This window comes from Panthera leo, chromosome D1, assembly GCF_018350215.1.
Source record: "Panthera leo isolate Ple1 chromosome D1, P.leo_Ple1_pat1.1, whole genome shotgun sequence".
Lineage (NCBI taxonomy): Eukaryota > Metazoa > Chordata > Mammalia > Carnivora > Felidae > Panthera > Panthera leo.
In genome coordinates, this window is record NC_056688.1 from 33,177,088 (window position 1) to 33,191,832 (window position 14,745).

The 14,745-nt window shown below is 38.6% G+C and overlaps 1 long non-coding RNA gene across 3 annotated transcripts in view; it reads left to right on the forward strand.

The window, feature by feature from the left end:
* Positions 1-1,301: 1,301 nt before the first annotated feature.
* The window catches only part of LOC122200724, a 48,018-nt gene continuing 34,574 nt past the window's right edge, over positions 1,302-14,745 (forward strand). For 2 of the 3 annotated variants that reach the window (XR_006193905.1, XR_006193904.1), the window contains exons 1-3: positions 1,302-1,559; positions 7,655-7,701; positions 11,509-11,651. This is a non-coding gene — a long non-coding RNA (uncharacterized LOC122200724). Of the gene's footprint in view, positions 1,560-7,654; positions 7,702-11,508; positions 11,652-12,175; positions 12,260-14,745 lie in introns of those variants that run through there. The other variant, XR_006193903.1, reaches the window with a different exon arrangement.

Genomic DNA, 14,745 nt, shown 5'->3' on the forward strand with positions numbered 1-14,745 from the left:
AATTGATCATTCTATATGTTGGCCACAATATAAAGTATACGCACACTGTAGAGTCATGAATTAATGTGCATAGCAGATAACAACAGCTTAATAACCAATGTAGTTGATATCATCTTTAAAATGAAATAATGAAAACAGATGATTCTTAAATTCTTTCTCAGTCCCAAATTAATCTTGTGACTTAAATTTTTGGGTAGCAGCTCTAAAAATAATTCCAAAAACTTGTAGGCTGAAGCTAGTCAGTATATTTTAATGCAAGTACTAAAGATGTATCACTTCAATAAGGGGATGTCTTGAATCAATTCATGGCTCAGTGCTAGTGTCTCTGAAACCATGGGGTTTTTAATCTAACTCCTGCCTGCTTGAAAAAATTTTAGGTTCTCATCTTAGTGTTTGATCCTTTCCTTTCTCTCTTGTCTATGTGGAATTTTCCAAAAAACACACATTAACAATCCCAGCCACCTATCATTTAAACAAAAAACTTATTTTTTCCCCAAAGAACAAATTATTACCTAGCTCAGCAAAGTGTAAAATTCATACCTCCTCCTTTTAAATACTGAGATATGTTACTTTTGTGGGACTCAATACACGCTTTAGTATGGAAAATGAATCTTATTTTCTCCTAGAAATCCTAGAAACTTAAAAATTAGATAGAGGCTGAGAGTGTCAGGGGAGAGCAGATGGCACCTATAGAATCTTAGGAATCTGAGCATGAGCACACTGGGTACTTGGAGGAAAAAGATTATGTGAGAGACAAAGAGGATGGAGAATCTTGTGAGGAGCCTGTTGAATCATAATTAATGTGGAGGGAGTGGGTTGTGACAAAGTCAGTTTTGCTGAAGGTAGCTATGTAGAAACCTGGGACAATGAGATGATGCTGTGCATGCTCCAGTGTTTTCAGTCTGACATCCAACAGTGGTTCTGCAAAGCCTGGAGGAGCAGAGATAACTATCCCAGTAGCCGGGGAGTTACCAGAGTTTCTCCCAATTTGGACTAGAACTTTACTGGACTTCATATTTATATTGCATTGAGTCCTTTTGAGGTACTATGTGATGTCAGGGACTTTAAGGCAGGCAAACAAGAAGATAAAAATGGATCTTCTGATGTGGTAGTTTAAAAATATGTCAAAGGTAGAACCTAATTTCCCTTATCTTGGGTGTGTACTGTCTTAAGTGATTTGCTTCTCATGAAAAAAACATGGTGGAAGTGATGCTGTGTGACTTTTGAGACTATGTCATAATAGGAATTGTGGCCTTCTCCTTGTTCTCTCTCTTGGATCACTAGTTCTTGAGCCGTTAGGATATTCAACCAGCCTCACAGAAAGGTCCATATGGCAAGGGACTAAGCCTACCTGCCAGTAGTCAGCAAGGAGCTGAACTGAGGCATCCTGCCAATAGCCATGTGAATGAGCCAACTTGGAAGCAGATCCTCTAGTTCCAGTCAAGCCTTCAGATGACTGTAACTCTGATTAGCATCTTGACTACAACCTCATGAGAGGTGCTGAGGCAGAATCATGCAGCTAAGCAACCCTCAAATTCCTGACCCAGAAAAACTATGAGGTAATAAATGTTTATAAGTTTTATAACCACTAAATTCTATTTATTTATTTAATTATTTGTTTATTTATTTATTTATTTATGTATTTATTTATTTTAGAGCGAGAGAGTGCAAACAGAGGAGAAGAGCAGAGGGAGAGAGAGAATCTTAAGCAGGCTTCACACTGAGCCCATTGCTAGGCTCAATCTTACCACCTTGGGATCATGATCTGAGCCAAAATTAAGAGCTGGACACTTAACTGGCTGAGCCACCCAGCACCTTAGTAACCACTACGTTATAGAATAAGTAGCAAACATATCTGTCAACCCAGAGATGAAATCTTAGGCTTGTTTTACCAAATTGGTGAAATAAAGGAATATGACTCTATTTGCCCTGTGAGTAGTATGTTGCAAATTGTGTGGATCCAGTAAAATAGAAACACTATACACAATGGGAGATGATAACATACATCCCAATTTATGGGCTCTGTAGGCCACTGGGACCTTTTGAAGCATTTCCTCTTCTGCCCTACTCCATGATAATTGGGAGTCTTATCTCTGGAGACTAGTATTCTGATGCAGCAAACCCTGGAACCATCATCTAGTTTCAGGACCCGTGACTATATTCAGTTATAACAAACCAACATGAGAAAGTCTGTGGAGACAAGTAGGTGCAGAGATAATGAGAAATGGTGGTGGGGGAGTACCTAAAGACCTTAGTTTTTAAAAGGGCCCAACTCTATTTTCTACATTTGGGTTCTGTGAGATTCCACTGTATTCTTCCAATCGCTCCACTTATATTTGAGCTAATTTGAATGGTTTCCTCTTCCTTGCAACCAAATGGTCCCTAATTATTGATAGGTACATACTCATTGTCCTGGTGGGATGGCTGGAGGTGAAGTAGGTATGGGTCAGGGAAGTCCCAGGGCTCTCCATGCAGAGGTCTCGTGCTTCAGAAGGACAGCTGAAGTGGAAGTGGGTGAAAGCTGCAGAGGTCCCAAGGTGCTTCCTGCAGAGGGTGACCTAGTAGGGCAGTTGGAGCCCAAGGCAGCTGGAATCCAGAGTGACACAAGCTGGAGTCCCCAGGCTTTCTCTATAGGGGGTGCCCTAGCAGGGTGGCTGGAGGTGGGATAAGGGCCTGGGGTTTCTGGGGCACTTCATGGTGCAGTGGGGCACCATGGGGCATCATGGTGGGGTAGCTAGAGTCAAAATGGTGTGAGCCTGGAGAGTTCTGGAATGATTTGCACCTGTGTCACCTTGGCAAGATGCCTAACTGTAGTAAGAACTGACCAGGTATACTCCAGTGTGTGTCACACTGAGGTTGCCTTGGTGGGAAGGCTTTGACTGGTTTGGGCTAAGGGCCCAGGGCCCACTAGGATGCCTGTACCTTGCTTTGGCCTGCACATCAAGGTGGAGTGGAAGTGTAAACTGTGGTGTTCTCCAGCTCCTCTTAACCAGGGATTTCCAGCAGCTACCCTGTTGTTTGGCTCTGTTCTAGAGCTGTTTCTTCTATATTCCAGTCCCTCTTTTAAACCACAGCTTTTTTCGTCTGTGCCCCAGGGAAGACAAATTTGTTCCCTCAGTACTATCCCTCCCCACTGTGTTTCCTAGTATAGGGGTAGGGTTTCCCTTCCTTACCATGTCTGTTTCTCCTGTTCTTTATGTGGTCTCTATCTTTTGTTGTGCAGAAGCTGTTCAGTCAGGCCTCAGTTCTTCTTCTATAGAATCTGTATTCTCTAAATAGGTATAGATTTGGTATGTCAGTGGAGAAGGTGAATTCATTGTCTTTTGGCTTCGCTGTCTTAGACTGAACTCTGTATCAAATGATCCCAGTAAGATAGCATCCCAGGGCCTTGTTGCTGATCCCTCTTTTCTACTATATAACAGCATCTGTGGAACAGAAACAAATGCCCTTGGGTTCACATTTCAGCAAGACTAGTTCTTGCAACACAAGATGGTACTACATGCATGGATCTATTCTTAACTCAAGACCTCTTATTATAGCAAGCTAACTCCTAACAAGCAAGTCATTCCTGCAGAGCCTCAAAGGATAAGTCCAAGGTGAAGAACATTCATTAAATAACTGAGTTTAGAGAAAATAGAAAAATCTTTTTTTGAGTAAAATGTGTTCTAAACATTCATATATTCTGTGGAAATAAATTATTTCAACAAAAAATGATTCAAACCATATATTTCTGAATAATCAAAACATTTTTAAGGTTTTTCATTTAAATTTCAATAAATGATAAATATTTGAGAAATATAATATTAAGTACCCATAAAAATTTCAAGAATTTTATTTAAAATTAAAAATAAAATGCAAGAAACCAAAAAAAGAAAATTAAATGCTTTAGTCCCAGAATAAAAAGTTTGTGAATAGTTTCCCTGGGAACTGAAAGCCCTGTGTGCCTCTCAGATGTACTGCATTGATTCCTAGTTGTTAGGTGGTGGAATGCCATTTTGCAAATGCAAAGTATATTAGACATTTAGTGGCAATCTTCCAGAAAAAAAACACCCCTTGAATGGAGGAAATTCAACATAGCTGAGGTTACTGCTGAAAATAAGGAATCATTTTTGCAGGAGGACAAGACTTGCCTGTGCCACCCACATTGCAAACCATGCTGTTGATTTCACAAAGGTTTTGTTTACTGGTTCAATTGTGACCTGATTCAGGCCCCAGAGGATAGCCTATTGACAGCTCTAATTGCAAATTCAATTTTTAAATAGTTATTTATATATTTTGAGAGAAAGAGAGAGGGTGAGAGAGAGCACATGTGTATGAGCAGGGGAGGGGTAGAGAGAGAGGGAGAAGGAGGGAATCTCAAGCAGGCTCCATGCTGTCAGCATGGAGCCCGATGTGGGGCTCAAAGTCACAACTGTGAGATTATGACCCGAGCTGAAACCAAGAGTTGGATGTTAACCAACTGAGCCACCCAGGTGCCCCACAAATTTAATTTTAGTTCAGAGATGATTTAAATAAAAACCGATTGTTTAGGTTGTCAGCACTATGAAAACATAAAGAAGGAAACACATATGCATACAATATTCCAATAAGAAGACATTACTGCATTTTTGCAGAGTTTATTTAAAAGTAATTTTTCTGCTCAAAATTTCTTCTTCTAAAGACTCAAAATAATTTTACAGCATGCCTAGTGAACAATTTTTTTTTAATTCTGAGATGGAGATTTTAGAAGTCAGAATAGAAATGGGAAGTAAAAGACCATTCAATCACATTAATTTTTTTCTAAAAATGTTAAGGAGCTTTTTTGAGGCTCTAAATGAAGCAGTTTCGTTCCCCACCAAATTTGAAATGCTGAGTAGATGTATTAGTTTTGCACTTTTGGAGAACTTATTGGGATGGAAGGACACAGTGGCATTTGGGGTTTGGCAAAACCTCTCAAATTATTTTTCAAACACTTTTGGTTTGGCAAAGGCAGATTGGATTTTGCCAAATGTCTTTTTTCCTACTTTGGAACTCAAAGGTACTTCAAGGAAAATTTAATCCATATGCTTCTGTTTTACTTACTCTTAAATCATCAAATTATTGTCTTGAAACAATTGATTAATGCTCAAGAAAGTCTTTTGAACCATTTAGTGAAATTGTTATAAAGCTTCCTTGCACTCCATTCCCTTTCCTTTGCCCTGAATGTTGAAGTCATGTGATGTCAGCATTAAATCAAGCCAAAAGTCGGGAAAATTTACTTTTTGCTTCCTATTTAGAGTCCTGTGAGTATTCAGGGGTTATAAGATTAGCCAGAAATATAGCCTATTGTTACCAGATGATATGATTACAGGGTCATATAATTTTTGAGTTTAATCTTGTCCTCAGAATGAGAGTTCCCTTTTCCATCCTTCTGAGCAATCAATTGTCCACCTTCCATATCAACACACAGCAGGAAATGGGCCCTTCCATTATTGGATAACTCTAAATGTAGGTTTTTCTTTAACTCATGATTAAAGTTCACAGTAGGTTAAGTGCTTATTATTCAGGGAGATTATGCAATGGTTACCTGGGAAATGTCAGCCTTCCTTGGTGTTACATCTCTAGGTTTATGGTTAGGCTCTTTTGCTGGTGTGGGAATCATAGAGGCACTGAAGGTCCTCAGTGCTGTGAACTGATGCCATTTATGCATCCAAATCTACTTTTTATTCCTATTTTTTTTTTTCTAGCTCAAAATACAAAGCCTACCCGCAACCTTGACTAGCCAAAAGACTCACTCATTTATTCAGCATTTACTGACTACTACTCTGGTTAGCAAATGAAAGGTATTGAAGCCAAAAAGACACAGAAGTTAAATGGATATTGAATGCATATATCAAGTTATGTTATGTTCTGAGCTTAAATGGTAAAGTGAGATTGGTCAGTGCTGTGTGGTGGAAGTGCTTTCTGGTGATTCTCTGGCCAACTATGGCAGAGAATGGCCATAGTTAGAATCCCTTCATAAGACAGGTATCAAGATTATGATGATTGCATGGTCTCAACTGACCCAGAAGCCCCTAGGAAGCATAAACTCCTTGCACTATTTATGGCAACGACCTACCCACAGGAAAGTGACTTTTGTGTAGGAGCATAACTGAGAGTTGTAGGGAGACCGACTTGGGGTGTGGACAGTGGTCTAATTTAGGGGCTGGCACAAGGTGGGGGCGGTGAATGGATAATCTAGGTGAAGAACACTAGGACATGCAGCTGACTCACATCCTGGTTATGCAGAAAAGACAGCTCCAGTTTTGCTGTATGCTTGCCCTGAGCATATAGTTCTTAAATAAAGCTGTCTTCATGTTCGTGTTTAAGATTTTCCTATTATTCTCTATAATGCCCAGATGTCTGGGCCAAACACTATGCTGTAGGGTCTTGGTGATAAAAATTATGTGCCAGGAGTGTATATTTTTATAATTTTCCTTAGAACATTCAAGGAAGCAGATGATATAATAAGTTCTATGATAAGACAGAGTATAAAGGGTGCTTCTGGCAGAGGCAACTGAGATTAAAATGATCAGAGAATATTTCCTAGAGGAGGGGGAAGCTGATTTGCACCTGGAAAGGCAGCTGGGAATAACTTCAATAAGGAAATGCAAAAAAGAAGAATGGTGTTCCTGCAAGAGGTATCACCATGGGCCAGGCAGGGCATGGAGTTAAGTTAGCAGGACTTGTTCAAAAACCACAAACAGTTTATTGTAGGATATGAGGAAAGAGTGGTAAAAATTAGGAAGAGAGATGATTTAGGGGCCAACTCTAATGGGTTTTATATTTCATGCTAAGGAACTTGGCCTTTATAGCATAGGCAATGAGGGATCATTAAAGATTTCAAACTGGGGACTTACATTGTCAGATTTACATTTTAGAAATATTTTGGTAGCTGTTTGAAGGGGTAATCTAGAGACAACAGGGTCAGTTTGGAGGCTATTTCCATAATCCAATAAAGGCATTTTAAGACCCTGAAGATCAAGGAGTACAAATTTGAGAGGAAATTTACAAGACTTGATTACTGAATAGATGTAGATGATAAAGGACAGAGAAAGGCCAAAAGTAACTCTTGAGTTTCTGTAACTGAAGTAGTGATGGTTCCATTTACTGTAAGGGGTAATTCAGTAAAAAGGTAGATTTCAGGGGGAAGGTAGTAAGTTCAATTGTGGGCATCCTAGGTCTGTGGAACATCCAAATGGAAATATCCAGATATAGGTCCATAGTTCAGAAAACAGACATATACATCAGGGAATTGTCAAAATATCAGACACTTTTGTGGTTATTGAAGCAAATGTCCTTTTTCTGAATGTATATATATGGTGGAAAGAGGGCTAAAGACAGAGTCAAATGGAAGGGTTTCCTGCCTGATGTAAGACGGTACTGATTTCCATAAGACAATAATAACCTCAAATTTAGAGAAGCTGATTGGGAGTAGCAGTGTCAAGAGTCACTGGGCTATTTGCTTCCAGATGTTGTAGCCATTCAGTGGAATGTTTGGCTATAGTATTTCTAATAGTTTATATTGCATTCCTTGAAGTTGGCTAACATGATGAAGGTCTTCTGTCATTTTCATTGCTGCAAAACTGAGAATATAGTCAAGGATATAATCTACCATCTCAACACCTACTTCACTCTGGACTTTTTTTTTTTTCAGAACAGAAGTGGCCACCTGTGGTGTTGCTTGGTGAACTGATTGTCCAGGTATCCAAGAAGCATTGGGTGTGGCCAGTTGAGTGAGATGGAAGGTGGGAGGGTGGTAGGAAGGGCAGGAAGAGTAGGTGCACTTCAGATAGTGGTCTTACATCTCTGATTTCACATACAATCAACAGATCTGTCAGTTTGTGGTCAATGTGGTGTCCAGACTACCTATAATACTGCAAGTGCTTCAGATGGGAATCACCATTTTGAAATCCTTGATATGAAAATGTTCAATGAAATTAGAAATTTATATTTTCACAAGAAATGTCAACATTACATTTATCAATGAAAGAAAAGAAAGAGCTATTAGATTCTGGAAATAGAATGTCAACTGTTGTAAACATTTGAATGTCAAAATTAAGGAAATATTTTTATCATCTATCTGTGACAACAAAGTTTTTTGTTGATTGTGACTATCAAGAATATGAAGAAATCATCACTATAGAGTCTTGACAAGTAATTGTAACTAGCCATTTCAAAATTTTAAAAATTAAATATTTTTGAATTTTAAACAAATTCAGTTCTAGTTTAATACCTCTTCTAGTTATTTTGTTTTTCCTATAAATTATGCAATGTAAAGAGAAGACAATTGTTTTTTTCACCAATACCATTTAGGCACTTCCACACAGTGTGTAATTTATTCTAGTATGTTATATAAATAGTTTTATTATCCATGTAGTTTATTAGGTAAAACAGATTAGAAGGCACTGACCTGCGGACACCAACGTTTAAGGGGGAGAGTAGAAAAAGAGTAGCTCCTAAAGGAGGTTGAAAAAGATTGACTAGAGAGTAAGTTGCAGATAAGTGGCAAGTAACATCATGGAAATCAAGGGAGTAAAAGGATATAAATAACAGTGTCTTAAAGCATGGAGAGATTGGATAAGATGACTCTGACAACTCCTCTCTACTTAGCAAAGAGGGGATGATTGATCTCAATGAAGACGATGTCAGTGGGGTTCCCATGGCAGAATGTGGTTTGCAACAGGTTAAAGAGTAGAGAGAATTTAGGATGTGGAGGTGATAAACATATATCTACTCTTTTAAGAAGCTCTACTTTGAAGGAATGGAATAGATTGCAACCAGCGGGAGAACCATATAGAAACTGATAAAATTTATGTTTTCCTCACAGAACTGGGAAAGAGAATACAGTCATGAGTTGCCATAACACAACCAGTTGAGAGAGAGTGTTTATAATTATAGGAAGAGGGGGGAAATAAATAACCAAACAGTCTCTGAGGAGGTAGGAGAGAAGATCAGAGTACAGGGAAATGGGTTAACCTTAAAGGGACACTCCTTTCTTGGAGCTTGTAGGGGCAGAGATGAGTGTAAGGTTCTATACTAACATATAACAATGTGGCTGCAAATAGTTGAAGGCATATGAATCACAAAGTTTTTATTTTTCTTAGTGTATTAGGAGGTCAAATTAATCTAGGAGAAGGGAGCTTGAGAAGAGTGGTTAAGTCTGAAGTTTGGTGAAACTGGCTAAAGACCTTGTTTTTTTTAATGTTTATTCATTTTTGAGACAATGAAAGAGACGGAGTGCAAGCAGGGGAGGGGCAGAGAGAGGGAGACACAGAATTGGAAGCAGGCTCCAAGCTCTGAGCTGTCAGCCCAGAACCCGACGCAGGGCTCGAACTCACAAACCGTGAGACCATGACCTGAGCAGAAGTCGGACGCTTAACCCACTAAGCTACTCAGGTGCCCCTAAAGACCTTAGTTTTATAATGGTTATAATATAAAAAGATAGGCGATTTTCTCCAGACATATTTAGCAGAAATAGAGTGGAGAAGACAGATACTTGGGTTAATCCAAGATTGGGAGTTTACAGAGTAGTCTTAGGGCAGAAGTGGCTTGGAGAGTGAGAGCGCTGTAAGGCTGTTTGAAGAGCAGACCATAGGGTTCACATAACAAGGGATGGAAGTGAAACTGCTTGAGATCTCCAAGGTAATAGTGGGACTGGGAGGGAACTGTCAGAGTTGTTAAAGAATGAAGGAGGAGAAGACAACATTTTGTGTAACATTTGACGAAGTTCAGGGCATTTTATTTACAATTAAATGATTCTGTAGATAAAAGAAAGTCTTGGGGGAAATGAAGGGCAATAGAAAGAAGATTCAGGAGAGAAGAAGCACAGGGCAATAAGAGGAAAGAAGAGATGATCCCAGAAGTTTGCATTTTAGGTGGAGTTATAGGAGTTCTACAACTACAGTAACAGGAGGAATCCATGAGGTCAACAGAACTTACTGTCCAAACAGGATGAAGGCTGGGCTGCAGTTGGTGAGGGAGGATGGTCATGGACTCAGGGTTCTCAACAAAATATGGTGAGGAAATGTTTAGCTCCATAAGAGGTGGAGGTGGACATGTGTAAGATGATGAGAATTCAACCTTAGAGACAGCACTGCTCAGTGGGTTGCTCATGCTTCAAGTCCTACAAGATGCCTTCTCTGACACCTACAGGTAGTAAGCAAACATTTTGTCAGGAAGGAGACCAGGCAAAAAAAATATGACACATCAATTGCTAGATTGAGAAGTAGTTTTGTGTCAACTTAGCTTCACCTTTCAAGAAGTGTTCTGGAAGTAAGACTCATGAATCACAGTCAGCAGATCAGGCCAGAGCTCCATACACCGCTGGGAATGTTGCCACGTGCAAACCCAGTGAAACTCTCGGAGTCTAGCCTTTTGCCTCAAGGCCAGTCCAACTAAAACATAATTTTGGCTCAAAAGAAAAAGGCCTGTTACCAACCAACTTTGCCACTTGAAATGGAGCTAGAAAAACATCCTCATAACAGAGGTAGGTCTTGATTCACCTTTTTTCCCCTGAAGGAATTAAGGTTTAATTAAATATTTATTTCTGTTCTCCTAAATCTGCTGCAATAGAGACAGTATATGATTTTTAATTATTTACAATTCTGCTGCTATATGTATCATTCTCTTTCCTCAGGTATCTGAGGTGTCTAAATGAGGAGGAAGTGCTCATTTGTTGGGGAGTGCTATATGAAACATCTTTTCCAGAAATAGCTTAAGCCATAATGGCATAATGAAACATTTTTAAAAGCTGCCAGGCATTAAGTATAACAAAACATAAATATAACATCTGTTTTTAATTATATGCCTATACAATATTTTTACATAAAAATGGAATTTTGTTTTTGTCAAATGTTTTCTTATTTTCTTTTTAACTGTTGCCAGCAATGAGAAAATGATAGGGAGAAGGTAAGGAAAGAAACAGATTAAGTATTAGTGCAATACTATGTATTTAAATAATAGCTCTACTTAATGTTTAAATCCATCTCCTTGACTCTGCCAAGTCTCCTACTCATCACTGTTTTGGTTCTTTTCCTTACATTCCAGACAGCAGAGGACATATCTGGTATTTCATGGTAATCTTCTCCTACACAATATTAAAGATAGAGGCCCTCTCCCTGGAAGAATGCTTATATGCACTCGTGTGCACACACACACACACATACAGGCACACACACACAATTTTAGGAGATTCATGCCTTCTGGCTCTATTGAATCCCATTCTTAGGCTCCCAAATTAAGTTCCTCTACTCTGTCCAATGGGAATTCAGTACAGAATGCCATTTATTGTCTGGAACTTTGATAGTGATCACTGTATCCCTGCAGTGCTTACTGTCTTGCCTGGCATAGAGAAATCATGTTTGATAAGCTACATTGCAAGAAAGACATGTCTTTTTAATTAAGGATCTATACAGAAGAGTTGTTAGGTGAGTGCTGAGGTGAGGTGAGGGCTGTTGGGGCAAAGGCAGGGTGATTATAGATTGAAGTCTACTACTTGTTTTCTTTTAGATCTCAGCCAGCTGACTAGAAAGACTGAAAAGGAAGCAGTCTTTGGTTAAAGAAAGGATTCCTAAATTTCTGAAGTTGGACTCTGCTGATTGTAGGAAAAGATTGGATGATATCAGAAACCAAAGAAGCTTCTAAAGAGTGATGTGGGTAAAAGAAATACTTAAAGGTGTAATGAGACAGAGTAAATCACAGAGGTGCCAGTGTGAGGATTACCATCCTCAAAGTTTTCCAGTTGAAGCTTGGCCCCCTTGTGGTTTTATACAGCAAGGCAAGGCTCCCAAAGTAGTAGGCTCAGAACAATTACTGCCTGTATTGTTCCCTGCCAGACAGTTATTGATTCCATGACCCTCTCCTGTATCCCATGAAGGAACGGAAAACATGCTGCATTGGGAACATTTCCACCCAGATTTTTTGTCCAGTCACTGTCATTGTCATAGAAAGCTCTGGCCTGCTTTCTCTGCAGCCAGTCTTAACTGGAGGTGGTGTGCTCAGCTCCTGCCAGAAATGAATTCCTGATGTAGATGACTAAAATAAAACTGCCTGTGAAAAGCTAGTTTATACATTAAGACAGAGACATAGCTTTAGCTACAACTGTATTTACAGGGAAAGAATAAACAATAGAAGAAATCATCAAATAACACTCTCCTCTTCTTTCTTCCTGACCCAGCTTTCCTTCCCTTTTGTGCTCAACCCACAATCTCTTTGCGCACAGTTTTTTTGACCAAAGAAGCTGTTTGATCAACTTGGAATATGTTAGCTGAAAATAAATCTATTTGATCAGGAGAAGAGTGTTGGGAACCTTTTGTCTTTAATCAGAAAGATAGGGACTAGAATGATATTTACCATGGAGACAGAAGAAAGACATCATAATTTTGATGTCTGTCATCACTTTTCACTTGGATTCCATTTAAAACAGGTCAGACCCTGATCCTCACACCAGCTGAAAGCCAAAATCACTCCCCAATTTTTTTGTTTTTGTTTCTGTTTTGCTGCTTCCCAAATATAGCCATGCTATGTCAATTTAAGACAAAAGAGGGTCAGACCTTCCTGCAGGTCCTTTCCTTCTAGAAGATTTTGAAGGATAAATATGTTTTGTGACTCTATACATAGTCAGGGGACACATGATACTAATTTACTAGACCTGGGAGAAAAATAGGTATAAATTTTCCACCTTAATTTGCTGGATTATTTCATTCTCTGTCATGATACAAATATCTATGACATTAGAGATCGAAGCTTGTTCTGAGATATAATACTCATCAAATATGTGCTCATTATTATTGAGTCACAGGTTGATAAAATATGATATAAATACTTGTTAGTAATCAGGATTTTGTTTTCTTTTGGCTTACTTTTTCCCATCTGGTTTTGGTTTTGTGGTTGCCTTTCCAGTCCTGAGCAAATGTAATAAAAAAAGAAGATTAAGAAAATAAAAACACAATATGATTTGTGAATCTCATCCTTTCCAACCCTCTAAATAAATAGGTATTTTAGGAAATCCAGACTGAGTATGATATTACACTAGAGACTCATGTATTAAATACCCCAACCAGACATAGAATGAACATGTTTCATTCTTGAATGCCATGTTCAACAGAGAAAAATGATTATTTCACCTCACCTTGATATTCTGTGACAATGACATGGGTAGCAAGAAAGAAAAAAAGAGAGATACACAGAGAGAAACCCAGCAATGAGAAAAAGCACAAAAATGTGTTGGTTAGTATGGTGAAGAGACTGGAGCTAAGTTCTTGGGGTAATCACCAACTCTCTTACCTCAGAGGACTCTCATTGACACAATGAAAGAAAATACTCTCTGTGCATTCTTGGTTGCCTCCAACTTGAGCCCATGGAATCCATTCCAGGTCTATTGGTCATAACATGAAAGTAGTAATAGTAATAATGATAGTTCACATACACTATGTGCCAACTGTTGCATCGAGTACATTAAGGCATTATCTTTGCTCCTCCTAACAGTCCTCTATGGTAGCCTGTATTTTTTATTATTACAGGTTTATTGAGGGGAAATCAAAGCTTGGAGAGGCTAAAAGACTTGCCTAGGGTCGTAGAGTTAGTACAATGTGGAAAAGGATTGGAAACCACGTTTGTGTGTCAGCACTTATCCTTTTGCCTAGATCTTTATATTCAGAGACATGTACCTACCAACAAAAGAAAACTACCTGGAGAGGCTGGAGCTCTCCCTCCTTCTGATTTCCAGTTTGTGCTGCACGTGTCCCAGAAGCACACTAGTTATTATAGTCCGTCTCATCTGTCTTCTTGTCTATCTCTTCTACCAAATGGAACTCCTTGACAGTGAATCCAGAACACTGATAATGCCTGACACATAGTAGGCACTTTAAACAATGTTGTTGGATGACAAATGCTAAAAATGATTACATGCTAGAGATTTATAATAATTAAGACCAGTTTTGCCTAGCTAATTTTCCATCCTTTTCCAGATATTTAATAATTTTGTTTTTTTTTTTTTTTAATTTTTTTTTTTCCAATGTTTTTTTATTTATTTTTGGGACAGAGAGAGACAGAGCATGAACGGGGGAGGGGCAGAGAGAGAGGGAGACACAGAATCGGAAACAGGCTCCAGGCTCCGAGCCATCAGCCCAGAGCCTGACGCGGGGCTCGAACTCACGGACCGCGAGATCGTGACCTGGCTGAAGTCGGACGCTTAACCGACTGCGCCACCCAGGCGCCCCAATAATTTTGTTTTTAACTGCATACCAACTTTTAAAACGTAGGGAGGTGTAGTTGAAAATACAATTTGATGCATAATTTCCGTTACTACAGTTGGCATTTGCAAATTTAATTCTAATTACAGAATTAGCTATTTCATTGTATTGAAAAGAAAACATTTTAATTTAACACTTTAATAGGAAGTTTATGCATATTTACTAACTTAATTATAGAACTATCATCAAGTAGCTTTTGAATATGTAAGCCACAAAATACAATTAACTTTTTGATGGAAGATGTAGTCTTGTTTTAATAGAGGCTTGTTTCATTCACAGCATTGCGTTGTACTTAGCTCAGTCCTCCGATGCCCTCTAGTGGTGATAAATAGTAACTAAAAAAATAAGTGAAAACAAAGTGGATTTATCCAGTAGTGGCTTTTTTTTTACAATCAGTAACCACATCTGTTCTAATTATTATATACATAAAATATAATTAAAAAATATAGAGTAATTTCTTTGTATTTTATTTTAAATGTAACATCCTTTTAAA